The 14,829-nt window shown below is 40.5% G+C and overlaps 1 protein-coding gene across 8 annotated transcripts in view; it reads right to left on the bottom strand.

Moving 5' to 3' along the window:
- LOC121596904 overlaps positions 1–14,588 on the bottom strand; it is a 58,060-nt gene extending 43,472 nt beyond the window's left edge. The window contains exons 1-3 of one of the 8 annotated variants that reach the window (XM_041922286.1): positions 14,428–14,588; positions 14,321–14,325; positions 13,411–14,224 (exon numbers count right to left, since the gene is read on the bottom strand). The gene's annotated coding sequence lies outside the window, so the exon portion shown is untranslated. The other 7 variants (XM_041922285.1, XM_041922282.1, XM_041922288.1 and 4 more) reach the window with 7 other exon arrangements.
- Positions 14,589–14,829: the final 241 nt, after the last annotated feature.

Raw genomic sequence — 14,829 nt, 5'->3', positions numbered from 1 at the left:
GTCCAGATGGCATTCCTGCCTCTGTTTTAATAAACTGTAAGGACGTGCTTGCTCCACACCTTGCTAAAATTTTCAACCTTTCACTTTCTCTTGGGGTTTTTCCTGCTCTTTGGAAATCCTGTTGGCTTTTTCCGGTACACAAAAAGGGCTGCCGTAGCATTGTTTCTAATTATCGTGGGATAACCCAAACATGCGCCTCAGCCAAAACTTTTGAGCTATGTATCCTTCCAACCATACTTCATAGTTGTAGTTCTGCTATTAGCCCTAAACAGCATGGGTTTATGCCTGGTAGGTCTACTTCAACTAATCTCATGTCTTTTGTTTCCAATATTTTTAGATCTTTTGAGGCCGGTACCCAACTTGATGCAATATACACCGACTTTCATGCTGCTTTTGATAGTTTACCTCACTCTTTATTATTAGCTAAATTGTCTAAACTTGGTTTTGGTGATGGCATTATTAGCTGGCTGTCCTCATATTTAAGTAATCGATCATGCAGGGTTAAAACCGGGTCGTACTTATCTGAGGAGTTTTTTTGTACGTCAGGTGTCCCTCAGGGTTGTGTGCTTAGTCCACTTCTGTTTTCTTTGTTCATCAATGATGTTTGTAATGTTTTACCTCCTGATGGTCATCTTCTTTATGCGGATGATATCAAAATCTTTTTACCTGTGTCTTCTTCTTCTGATTGTCTGAGACTTCAGCATTACCTCAATGCATTTGTTCATTGGTGTTCATCCAATTTACTTCGCCTGTGTCCCGAAACATGTTCTGTTATTTCTTTCTCTCACTCTCTTTCTCCTGTTTTATTTAACTATACTCTCTCTAGCGCTTCCCTCTCTCGTGTTATGTCCATCCGTGACCTTGGTATTATACTTGACTGTCGTCTTAACTTTAAACTGCAGCTTGATGAGGTGCTACTAAAAGCAAACCGAACCCTTGGGTTTATCTTACGTTTAGAGAGTAAAATAGAGTTTTACCTCTATTTTTAGAGATCAAAGCATCCTAAGAATCCTTTATTGTGCTTTGGTAAGGCCTATTCTTGAATATGCTAGTATCATCTGGAATCCTCCCACTATTGATGGCTGTTCGAGAATTGAAAGCATTCAGCGCCTCTTTACCAGGATTGCTTTTCGTCGTTTGTTCGGTGCTGCCTCACTACCTCCCTATGAAACGCGATTGCAGTTATTCAATCTTCACTCTTTAAGCTTCCGCCGCCAAGTGTTTCAGGCTTGTTTTATTGGTGGCTTATTACTTTCTGCTACTGATGCTCCTGATTTACTCTCGTCCATCTCGCTGTATGTTCCCTCTCGTTCTCTTCGTCCACGTGATCCTCTGTCAATTGAAACACGTCATACTCTTTATACTTTCAATGACCCTCTTCTGTCCTGTTTCAGATTGTTTAACCACTTTTACTATCTCTTTGATTTCGACTCCTCTCTTAACTCTTTCCGTAACCGTATTTTTTCTTCTAATTCCCTTTAATTATTCTCCTTAGTTTTCTATTACTCTCTTTTTTTTTTGTTAAGTTTATGATAGTCTCTACGCTCTACCCTTGTTTTTTTCTTTTCTTTTTTGCTAGGTCAAGACTAGGTTAGTTAGGCTTAGTTTTTCATGAATCATTTTGTTTTTTTGTTAGTATTTAATTAGTTTTAAGTCCATTATATTTAGCCTTGATGGCAGATATTGTATTAAATAAATGAAATGAAATGAAATGAAATATTTGGGGCTGGTCGAAGGTACAGGGGCTCCAGTGTTTGTCTTTCTATCCGCGAGACACTGAACACACTACCAAGCGACGGATTGACATCAACGGTGAGTATCTTGGCTGTCAAACGCTTCACAGCTACAGTAGATAGAATTCAATTTGGGACATTTTCAAGTTTGTTTTCGTAGTTTGTCTCTTTTTATTCTTTAAATTGCGTCTAAAACATTTAAAATAGCTATCAATAACGATTTTAATGCTTCACAATCAATTATAACATGAAATATACAGGTTTGTAACGTTTAAAACTATTACGTGTACATTATGCATGTGTATGCACTGTATGTGTTTTGGCATGGACGTTTGTTTACATTTTTTAATTTTAAATTTGAATGATTTTTATATTATTTTTGATGTGTATAACTAGTAAATTATTTATTGAATCTTCCCTTTGCAAATGGATATTCATTTAAACTATGAAAATGCTTCATTTTCGAGATGAAAAGATAGGCGTATTGCAGTGCATCATGACAGGTCTATAAGACATCGAACTGCTGACAGAGCACCTATCGAACAGAGTCGTGTTTGTTTCTCTCGTTCGATTGGTTCCAGAGCACCGCTTTAGTCATAGGTTTTCGGTTGCAGTGTGTAGAGTTCAATATTTATACAGAACGGAATGTTATATAGCAATACTGAGGTGCCACTTTTAATTTGTCTTTCCGGCTTAAATATTGCATCTTAAATATTTGCTTGCTTATGTTTCGTTGTCACATGGCAACAGCTGCTCTAGCTTCCCTAAGTTATGCTTTTTCAAGTTCATGGAATAGTTCAACCACACCTTCACCATTGAAAAGACACACCTTTACCATTAAAAAGATACGTAAAATCGCGCTGGGACGGTTATAAATACAATTATTGTTTGCCATTTCAGTTTCAAAGCCCGTTCAATAGTTGTAATCATCACACCACAAAACTTATAATGCCATTACACCATGCCACATAAAAGCAGCTGCTCCACTAATGACCTGCTTGCTGCTTTACCTATAGTCTAAGTGGATATTAAGGACATCAATCGAGAGGACCCTTATAAAAACGCTTTCTTCGAAAGAAAGGCGATCTCGCTTTTACCGAAGACATAAATCCTGTTTATTTTTCATTTTGCTTTATGGTTTACGACGTTTCTTAACTTGAATGGCTTGAATGACTTCTATGCACTTTAGTTCCGGTGTAGTGTCCTCGGGTACAAAGCCCTCTTAAAGCATTTTTTGTTTGAGGGACAGTACAAAAATCCATCCTAGTTCTAAAACATTAGCATTAGCGATGCTGTGCCCGCGTTGCCTTGTGCTCTCGAGGGTGTATTATGATAGGACGTGATAGGACACGGATTTTGCAAACTGGTCAAGTACGCCACTGAATATGCAGTAGTGCCCGTGTAGTGAAACATTGTGTGACATAAGTCCATGAAATTTTGCTTTCGCTCCCAGTCCCCAGCTTTTGTTTGTTGCGTGATAAACCACTCTATCGATTTTGCTCCTCATTCTACATCGATTGGGGTGAGGAATCCTCGAATTCAAATTCAAGGCGGGGAGGGGAGGTTAACTTATGCTTAACGCTCGTGTTTAATTATTTCCTGTCTATTTCTTTGTCGGGGTTTCCGCCCAAATGAACGGAAAGACGAAATGCTAGCTTGCCGAGTGGCGGACACGTGAATGCCGGTGCATAACCGATTTATGCAACCGCAGAACGTTGGAATGGGTAGTGAGAGTGTAACGAACACAAAGAGCAAATTTCGATCAAATGCAACTCATTGTATGTTTGTGTGTGTTTGTGCTCAGCGCTCGATGCAAAATTGAACACAGTACAAAGGGAGCAAAAAAAGGTTCGCTCACTCAGCAAATAAGCAAAATGATAAGCAAAATGGCACGTTCCAGCACGATCTACGACGGAATGGCGTGTGGTCCTCTCCCCTAGGACGAACGTGAGCAATCAATCAGACCGATGTGAAGTACCGCGCGATGCTAGTTGGCTCGTGCTAGACGTTTGTTATGCGTGCATGTTTCGTCTGTTGTTATTCGGTTCTTGATGGTGGTGATCGGGTTTCTCGAATGGAATGGCACGCTCTTCTTTCTCCTAGCTGGTGCCTCTTTGTGTTACACATTGATGTTTAATTGCGTAATGTATGTGTGTGTCCTTTTACGATTTATTGTGATTCCGAAACGGTTTGCAACATATTTTGAATTATTTTATCAAATTGTATTGAAAGGCTTATGACGGTTCTTTGGGTTGAGTTGGAATTAAAATTGCAAATTAGTAATTCAATTACAGGCGCATATTTTACATTGTAAACGTATGATATTTTATATAAATACCTTGGAATTGTTTGGGTTGAGTTGGAATTGAAATTGCATAGTAGTAATTCAATTACAGGCGTATATTTCACATTGTGAATGTATGATATTTTATATAAATACCGTTACAACATCTTAAATTGTCTTTCAGAAGCAAATTATCATGCAAAAGCATTTCGAATTGTTTTTATCTAATTGTTTAAGTACTCACAGCGAACGAATCGTTCTGTCATCACTCTCTTCCGTTTTGAGAAAACGTTTTGCTTTTGCACATACGTCAACATTCCATTCCATTCTTTTGCTGTAACCTTTCCACATTGATACCCGCACTCGTGCAACTATTATGCAATTATTTGACAAACTACTTTGCATGACAACGTATCCAAACGAACGTATCCAAACGACGTATCCAATCGAATGACAATGACATTCCAGGATGGAAAAATACCATGCTGTAGTTGTTGGTGTGTCTGTATGTTGTTGAGCCGGTCTCTCAATACAGTCGTCAACTCGTACGACTTAACAACATGCCCGTCATGGGTTCAAGCCCCAAATGGACCGTGCTTACGTATGACAGGACTGACTATCCTGCGGACAATATGGGAGGTCAATAAGTCACTGAAAGCCAAAACCACAAGTAGTGTGGTACAGGCAGGCCTTGACCGGCAACGGTTGTTGAGCCAAAAGAAGAAGAAGTTGTTGGTGTTGGTGCATCTCGTAGGTTTTGTAGCGACTGTCGCGAATGATTCGTACCATGTTCCCTTTGAACTTTTTTCCTCTGCTCATGGCATGCAAATACTGCGTCACACTTCGTACAAAAAAAAATGTTTACACGATTCCAACTACTGTAAACAAAGACATAAAGTAAAATTCCCATTCCCGCGTAACAAGCGCGCAGGAATGACTCATCAACTTTAAAACGAGCAATAGAAAGATACAGAAAAAGGCTCAATTGTCACGAGCCACACCACTAGTATTCAATTATCTTGCCGACAGTTAATGAACGGACGGCGACAAAATGTACGTGCAACTTCTACGGCGATGTACGACGATGCTGACGCACCATAACGCACATGGCTGCGTTTCAGAAATGCTAACAGGGCTAACAGATATGGCTAATAGTATTAAAAACCCGGCTCAATCGAAGCCCTGAACCGAGTTGGCTGAAATAACGTACATGAGCAGACCGAGAGTTGCGATACAACATCAGATAGCGATAGTGCAACGTTCCGGTTTTAATAGTGGAAAGTGGAGGAAAATGATAAAAAAGCTGCATAATTGGAGTATTCATACAAAACTGAAGCAGCTTAACCTGCCTTTGGATCGTTCTAACTTCGTCCTGATGCCGACAACAGATGCAACAGATGACAACGCTGGCTGGAAAAAGCTACCCGTCTGCATTTCAATGCATTCCAGCGGTGACTTTAATTTTTAATCATGCACACCACGTTCTCTCTGCCCACGACGTTGAAGTTGCGTGACGAAACGTACTCTTGTTGCAAAAAATGGGAACAACACGTAAACCACCATGATGCGTAACATAACCCATAAAACTAATATTTCAAAATCATTTGAACGTCGTCACAAAAGTGTCAGAAAATATAATAACAGAAAAGATCCCACAGTACCATATTGTGCAAGGGGAGTAAAATTTGCTCCTGTTTTATTTCCGGAAAAAAGTCCTGTAGAAAATGTCCCAAAGACTTCGCGCGTTAGCTCTTTACGCAACGGAATTCTGTAAAAGGAAAGTCGATTGACATCATCGTCGTCATTCTGACGAGTGGGACTGTGACATTTATAGGGATCGAAATTTGACATACCATAACGCAACGAAGCTCGTTAGTGTGTGGAATATAGTGCGTACAATAATAGGTAAAAACGGTACACTTTTAAATCCCACTAACAAGCACATGCGAAATCTGATATGGTATGAGGAATTGTGTTCACTACGATTTTGTTTTGCATCTACACTGTGGATGAATTCTGGTTATTGCATCTACACCGTGGAAGAATTCTGGTTATTGGAGAAATTTATGACAAAGCGGGTATTTCACACAAACATACATACAAGTTTCGCACTATGACATCCGTTCGTTCCAATTAGTGTAACATGGCATAGAGGTAGAGAGAGTACAGGATTTATGATTTATTAATTTTTTTTATCTCAAAGGTAGATTCGAATACCTGTTCAAAAACATGTCTGAACAAGGTCGTGTTTTTCATTCATCCCAATGTGCATTAAATAGATCAGGTGGTGGAATCTAGATTCAAAATATAAGTAGAACAGGTGGTTTCGTCTCATAAAGTTTGACACCTATTTTCTGAATTAGCTAAAAAAGCTCCATTTGTCAAAACAGGCGAAACAGACAATAATCTCCTCATCAAGGATGTTCTATCTAAACAATGTTGGATGTGTTGTCGTACAGATTTGATTTAACTTACAAATAGCAGTATTTCACGTGTTTGAAGAACTTTTAGAGAATATAATGAAGATTTTAAGAGTGTTTTTTTGAATTTGTCAAGTTATCGGAAAGCCTGTTTGAGCAAAAGTTTTCACCCTTCCTGTAAAAAAGTGACGTTTAACTATGGTTATAAAAAATAGACTATGAGACACCCTGGTTACATACTCTTTGGAAATTTGTATGCAGAGATCGACCTTTGATAGCTGTTCGAAAACTGCTGTACAATGCAAACAGCTAAGAGGCTGAAATTTCATCCTACTATCTTAAAAGGACCCAATATTTTATTTTATAAACAAGTATTTAAAGTATAAACAAAGTTTTTTCTATTTGTTGTTGTCTATATTTTTTGTTTTCAATAAAAATTTTTATCAAAAATGTTATTCGATTTGCAATTTATATGCGATAACATAGGGTAACTGTACCAGTGTTCGGCAGTGTATATGGCAGTGATATGCTTATCCATATTTCATTTATCAATTTCACATCATTTCCTGTAATATTTTTCAAATATGTACAGAGTTCAACATGTTTCGGCAGATTTGCTGTCAGCCAATAGTTCGACAGGTTTCATTATTAAGAGAGCCAGAGCAGTAAACCAATGAATGTGTGGTTTTTATGAAAGATTCTAGGGTTGAATTAATTCTAGCCCGCTTGGAATTTTGAAATCGTGACAAATAAATAATTATTCATTTTAAATGCTGCCGAAAATAAGTACATGGTAAATGTTGATTTTTGACAGATCAATGCTGTGAGCTCCTGCCGAAACTTGAAACAATAACACACTTTTGATTTTGCTGCGAGACACGCGCGCGTATAGTGGACTTTGAGGTTTATACCCACTATTCGTAAGATGATAGGACTTAGTGGCATCCTACCGGATTCATTAGTGAAGTTTGAAAACACCCAATCATCCACTCAAGTTTAATGTAGAAATACTACTGTCATTTTTTATACCTAAATATCTTTAAGATAATTTCGTCCTTCTCGAACCTTTGAAGGGGAAAGTGGAGGGACCATCATCATCAGCTTCTTCTTAAAAATCAGTAGTTTTAGGGTGGTCATCTGTGAATCGGTAGGCATATAAAAAATCGGTAGGAATACAGATAAATCGGTATTGCTGGTCACTCTGCGTACCGTTCCGTCAAACTCTCAATACAAAAAGGAACTGTACGGTACGCTAGCCCGAAACGTGTAGTGGCCCAATTAGGCTCAAAAGGTCTAAAATATTCTTATCTCAATCCAATCCCGTCTCAATCCATTGTTCTCCCCTCCAAACCTCACCTTACTGACAAACTTCATTTATATATACCAGGGTATGTTTTGCCCATTCTTTTATAATAACTTTTTATTGGATAATCAAATCGATCCGAACTATTTAGAATGCCTAGAAAAACATATTTTAAAATAATGGTAAAAAAATCCGGATTTTTTCTATTTTTTTTTTCATAAATGTACAACATAAAAAGATGTTATTAAAGTTAAAGGTTATAGCTACATAAAATAAGTTAAATTAGACATTTTTTCACCAATTAAAACATAAATTCCTTTATAAAATGTATTATCTACCCGGGTAGGTGGTCGTAAAGATGAGGGTGTATGTTTGATCATAGAAACGAAGGTTAACGATATCTCGTTCGAATCACCGCTAGACTGAAGGTTTTTTATTGGTCATCTTGTTTGAAAGATGATTTTTCTCTCAGCCCCATCTTCCACAATTCTCTACATTTTGCATGACATCATCGACGTCGTCACCGCTTTCAAAGACGTGCGTTACGTTCATAATAATTGTGGTACCCCAGTCTATGGGGGCTATGGAGTGAGAGGAGCGGGTCCATGCTAACCCTTAGGCTAAGAAGTGTGAAAGTAAAAACATGAGAGAAAAAACAACAACACACATACAATTTTGAGACACTGAAAGAAACGTAACATGTTACCTTGGACCCGGACAACCCGAAGTTAGGTTTTGAGTGTCCTCGTTTTTTATTCGTTTTGTTGAAATAATTTGCTGAGGGTGTACATTCCAAGCTGTTGTTAAGTTGATAGATACCTGTTACCGAACCGAATGCTTGCATGTTTCGGCTTTCGTTCCAAGGTGACCAATTGGTGACTGCAAGAAGAATGAAAAATGACCACTTTTGGCATCATTCAGGCACGTACCCAACATGCGTACGTCAAATCGTTTTCCAACCTTATTCTCTTTCACCTCTTCAAATAAAGCAGTTTGAAATGTAGATTGTCCAATGTTCAAGCGCCATGATTCATTCATTAAACTACCATGATGCGAAAAAGACAAACAACAGTACGGATATAAAACCTTTTATCTGATCCAGCCAGGTACGGCGTCGGTGGAGGGGAATAAAAAAACTGGCCCATTCCCAATGGCACTCCGCGCTGTACTAGGAAGGAATCTCGACCACCAGGGTTCGGGTTGATTGTTATTGTTTCTTGCACGCCTGGCGAATATTGAACGCACCGAACGCAATTGCCCGCAGGGGCGTTCGTAAGTTATAAACGGTCGTGAGATCGCGACTGTGAGAGGTCGCGCTGGTACACCCGAACCAACATTACAACCTCAGAACGATGCCGGCAGGTCAACAGCGCACGATCCTTGTTTTGCGCTTTGGTGTTTTATTTTGTTTCCCTTCAGGTGAAGTTTCTGCGTTGCGATTAAGCCCAGGCCCGTGCCTATATCCGTCGTGTAGATTAGCTTCGCAACACAAGGCGTCATGGATTGCTTGAATGCAGAAAACGCCTCCCAGAGCGTTTTTCGACACCATTTCTTGGTGGGAAGAGAAACAATTTGTATTCAACTTTGGATTCAACCCAACATTTCTCAACATTTACCGTGCTTAGCGATCTTGAACATGAACATAATATCTTGCTGTCATGCCCCTTCATTCTGAAAAAAGCTCTGTCTCTCCAGAATAAATGAAAAATAAAATTATAAATTACTTTTATCTAAACTCTCAAAGTGCTCTCCTATTTCATACTAAAGTTTACTTCTAATTGTACAATTGGGATCATCAATCGTACCAAATGGATGACAGGATTCAGGTTTTAACATCCTTCGCATAAACATCCCATCAACCATCTATCACGGTTACACCTTGAAAGGGCGAACGGTACACCTTGAAAGGGCATTCTCACCCACCAGGCGAAGGGGTTTATTCCAGTATTTACTGCATTCTTTATCGGATAACATTTTCAAGCACCATCACCACCTTCTTTTGCCTCCTTTCGCTTGACCGCCACGCTCTAATTGTGATAAATTATGAGTGCATGAAAATACTTCGAATGTTAATCATCATTAGGTTTGCGCGTTAATTATTATGTTCTGGGGCTGGTTGGTTGATACCGCCGTGCAGGATCGTATCTCGTTCTGGTGCTTTTCGGTATCATATTTGTAGGGCTTTTTGGAAGAGAATGTGATAAACAAATACTCTAATGTATGTGACTGGCATTGTTAATTTCGAACAATCAGAGTTGGTTCAATCAAATAGCATGCGTCGGCTACAGTCATCATTAAAGATAAGCTGCTAGACATATTTTACCTATTTCGCTTTATTTTCGTTTAAAATATCCCCCAGAGGGACACATATTTCGAACAAAAGGTTTGCTAACATAAAATGGAACGCTGCTGCCTCTAGTGCAGACTAACCGATTGTAAGTTTATCTTAAACACAAGTTCACAAATATTTTGCACACCGCCTTCCTAATTTTCTGATCAACTTTTATTTCTTCGAATTTCTTCTCCTCCTGCCCATGAGCACCACACACTTGGTGAATTGGCAAAAATGCGCGAAAACTCATAAACGGAAAATTGCGCTTCATCAATAAACAAACGTTAGAACAAGGGTGGAATGTAATCCCTATAAATCTATCAGTCGATCCAAACAGCTAAACAGTCGACACTCTTGTGCTTAAAAACTCACTTTCTAGCTCGCTGACGACGCAGAATCCCATGTTCGGTTACTTCTCAAACTGAAAGAGGTCTTCCACGTCCATGAGGAGAAGTAAGAAAAAAACGAATTCATGCAAACACTTTGTTAATAAACCGTATTGCCGTCTACAGTCTTTACTATATCTAACGACATGTGACTCCGTTAGCTGATGGTGATGGCCCTGATGGCCCGAGAAAAACAATCGTGAGGGCATCACGGTAATTTATTACGTCATCGGAATTTCCAAACCTTCCCTTGACAACCCGCACGGACTCTCGGGCACCTCCTTTAGTGAACGGTTGAATCGAAGCTTAGTCCTAATCGAATTCACCTCGTACATTGCAATACATTTACCTACATCTCAGCCATATCGGAAATCGTTAACGATGAACAACATCTTAAATGATGCTGCTGCTGCGGTGTACGTCCATCGCAAGCCGCTGGTCTCTTAGGTCAGCGCATATTATTCAGCAAACTCGACAGTTGTGACTGCTGTTCCACATCAAGGGGTTGACGGTAGCCGGCACGATGACGATGTGTGTTATTAAATTAACCTTTTTTACACACACACACACACACACACACACACACACACACAACGCAACGAACGCAATTTCAGAATTATTTGACACAACGAATTCGAATTAAATTAAAACCAATTAAGCAGATTGAGATGGAGAACCTGCGTGCGCTAACTTCCAGTTACAGTTGCAGTCGTGCACACAGGGGCAGCGACTCCGGCGCTAAAAACACCGATTATTAGGAACGGTAAATTAATACGGTCGACCACAGTGGTTTCCCTCCCCTTCAGTTTTGTGGTACATGCTGGAAAGATGAACCGATTGCGTGGCCTTTGATGCTCTCCTTTCCACTTATCTGTACCGCCGAAGAGATATTAGCGATCTTCGCGAGATGTTAATGTCAGCTGGGAACTAACGGAACCCGTTTCCCGTGGTGAGAACGCAACCGACTAGCAAATGACGAATTAGAGACACAGTTTGCGTGCTTCTAACCGGACATACAGCATAATGACGACTGATTAACGCGTAGCGCGCGATTCGTGATCACTCTGCTGGCATCAGTAGTCACGTGAGAGCCGCATTTTCAGAAGTTTCACATTTGTTTATGTTTTGCGTAGCCCCTCCGCTCCCCCTTCGTATCGTTATTATTTTGTATTATTATTTTAAAAAACCCTTCCTTTAGCGGCACTTGCTGTGGTCGGAGGGGCTATTGCGGTACCGCTGCGCATTGTGCCTGCTCAATGTCAACCTTCGGTGTGGTCGTCGACAGTGCCTCACCGTCGTAACTCCAGGCAATTGTGGTGGTGTTCGCGGTCGAGGCTGGAGTGTTGTTGTTGTTTGTTCGGATAATGTATTCGATTTCGGTTCGCCACGTGCTCCGCTGCTGTAGCAGATCCTGATCTCGATCACAATGCAAACATTATTGGAAACTAGAGGGGAAGCTTTAATCGACCGCAGATCACAGGAAATGAAGCTTCGTACTGGAAAAGTAGCGCATTTCATTTTCAACTCTGTTCGAAGCCTATCAATTTTTCTCAAATATCTTTGTGGTGGAAGGTTCTTCTCATCGTTTGATGTAGAATATTGATTTTGTTTACATTTTAGTAACGCTCTGCAGAGCACGATTCAGCCATTCATGAGCTCAAAATCAAAATACACAGTAAAAAAAGACACATCATCGTGATGTAAACCCGTGCGCCTCATGTAGATGATTTATTTTCTATTCCATCTCGCCCCTCTACCAGATGTTCATTATTCAGTTAACAGCTCGTGGGTCCTCCACCACCCTGTTAGGCCTCTGTCTGACTCATTCCATGATGTCGGGACCATGAGTGATGTAAAACCGAGATTGAAGCTCAATAACGGATAGAGAAGTTTCTCGACTGGATCGGGAATCAGTCAATAAATAAATTAACCACTGTTCGCGTCAGCGCACACTGGTGCTGCTACCGAGAGCGCATCTACACGCGAATGAAACTTTTCACCATCGCCGTTTCGAAGGCAAATAAGGTATTATGGCCCTTCCTCCTCAATCTCCTCCTGACTTCCTGGAATCATATTTTATTTCTCTCCGTTAGGGCGATCGGGAGGGCAAGATGACCAAAATACCGTTTTAATTATCCTACAATGCACGCCTGCTCGTAAGGCTTCCGTGGAGACTCTAGACCGTATCTCCAGACAACCGCAGCCTTGGTACATCTGCCTCGACCATGTGCTGAACCGAGGGGAACGTTCTTAGTACAGCACAAAAGGCTAGTATGCGAGAAGAACAACATTTTCTCTGTTGCCATTCTTAGTCGCGGAAGTGGGAGAGTGTTCGGGAGCTTTGCGCGGCAAGTACATAGTGACGCTGTAAATCACTCAACGTCTAATATGTTTGAGTTAATGATAATTCTCGGGGTGCAATATCAGAGTTGCTTTAGCAGTGGCGGATTAAGGGTATCGGGGGCCCTAGGCGGGCCGATTTGAGGCCCCTGTAAATGGTAACTGATGACCGAGGGGAGTGGGTGGCACTGGATACTGGGGGGTACTGGGGGTAATTGCCGGCGGGGGGGGGGAGTGGCCATGCGACCCCTACGATCATCGGTCACATGTCCTAAAATTGTTGCCGGCGTGAGGGAGGGGGGGGGGGCATAATACAGACTAAAGATCTTCAGGACCCCTAAATCGGCGGGGCCCCAGGTGATCGCCTAGTGCGCCTGCCATTAGATCCGCCGCCGATGCAGAGGTGGAAGCATTCGTTAGAAAAGGTTTCAAACTTTTAAGAGCAAGACTTTCACATTATAAAAATTTGCATGTGAAACAAATGGAACAACATTTAATGCTTGAAGCTTTGTTTTCCTTTGTTGCCATGTTAATTTTATAGCATCATACACTCATGGATTTTAATTTAAAAGTACTGTTTAACTATTACAACACAATCTCTCATATATTTACCTTGAGTAGGCTTTTCACGAAAAGATTTTAATTCCTGCTTCCAATCTCAGCTTCAAACAAAAATCAATAGCACTATATTGTTTGAATACAGCTGCGACAACATATCCTTTATTCTCTGCCCTAACAACATACCCAAAGGGCAATTTATTTCCACCACACTTGGCTCACGTCACTCACACAAACTTTAAACGAAAATATTTTTCGCATTCTTTTTACTCTATACCGAACTCTTCTCTTTACCATTCATGCACCATCAACACTGAAGGTCCTGACTGGCTGGCTGGCTGTGGTGTTGACCACCACGTATCACCACCCTTATCACCTTGGCCCCTGTGTCCGAGGCGGGAACACGAGTGGGCCGTGAAATGTATGGCACTTCGGGGAGAACACTAACAATGAATTTTCGCTATTTATTCATTTGAAACTACGATAGAATCTTTTTAAATGCTGTGGCGCGAAAGGGCATAGACAATCGAACAAGACAATGTGACATCGAACAGTATTTCACGTGTCACAACGAACAACGACGAATGCACGACAAAGCACTCGAGCAGGAAATTTTATTTCGTTTGCTCTTAGCACGACCTTTTTGGTTTTGTTTTAGAAACGGCGTTGCTCCGAAAAAATAAATCGTTACATAAAATGTTGTTAGTGATCAACACACACACTCTTAGTGATGATACAATCAGACGCTTTGTTTTTGTTTTCGAAAGAAAGGCAATCGATTTGCTTTGGGTTTGGTTTGCTTCTTCCAAAAGAGTATTTACTCTTCACACAATTAGCTATTCTCAACTTCACACTGGCGCAATTTTCTCTAAATAATCCAAAAGAGAAAGAAAATATGCACACGGGGAATGATCGTTAGAATAATACTTCAATTAATGTATCACTTTCTCACGTTTCACCATACTTTTTCTGTCAAAAAGAAACCGATGATTAGATTGATAATGCTGCAATTATTACAACCGTGATAGTATCAACTAAAAAAACTAGATTCAATTATGCAAACAAACCCACACACTTCACTTTGCACAAACACATCAATAAAAACTTGAAATGCGACAACTCATCTGGAAAGTATTCTTGAAAGCCCCAGTCACGGGCAACGAGCGCTGACAAAATCGAAACTTGTCCGAAGCACTAGGCCGTCACACTAAGAGTGAATGGGGATGCTTTTTCCGGTGCGTGTTTTGGAGCGCCTTGGAAGCTGCAATGTTGTTGTTTGTTGGGGGTCCGAGAGAGTGAGAGAGTTAGGGTTTCTCGTGTGAGCGAAAAATGGAATGGAGCGAAAATGTGAGCGAAAGAAATTGTATGCTGAGGAGAGCATGAATAGCACGCGAGAGTGGCATGCAGCGTTGGCATAAAATGAGCATAGTGCAGTGCATTTTAATGAGTTTGCTTTGAAGCAAACCGATATGT

Source organism: Anopheles merus, chromosome 3R (genome assembly GCF_017562075.2).
Source record: "Anopheles merus strain MAF chromosome 3R, AmerM5.1, whole genome shotgun sequence".
NCBI classification, from domain to species: domain Eukaryota; kingdom Metazoa; phylum Arthropoda; class Insecta; order Diptera; family Culicidae; genus Anopheles; species Anopheles merus.
This window is presented reverse-complemented; position numbering and strand designations above follow the sequence as displayed.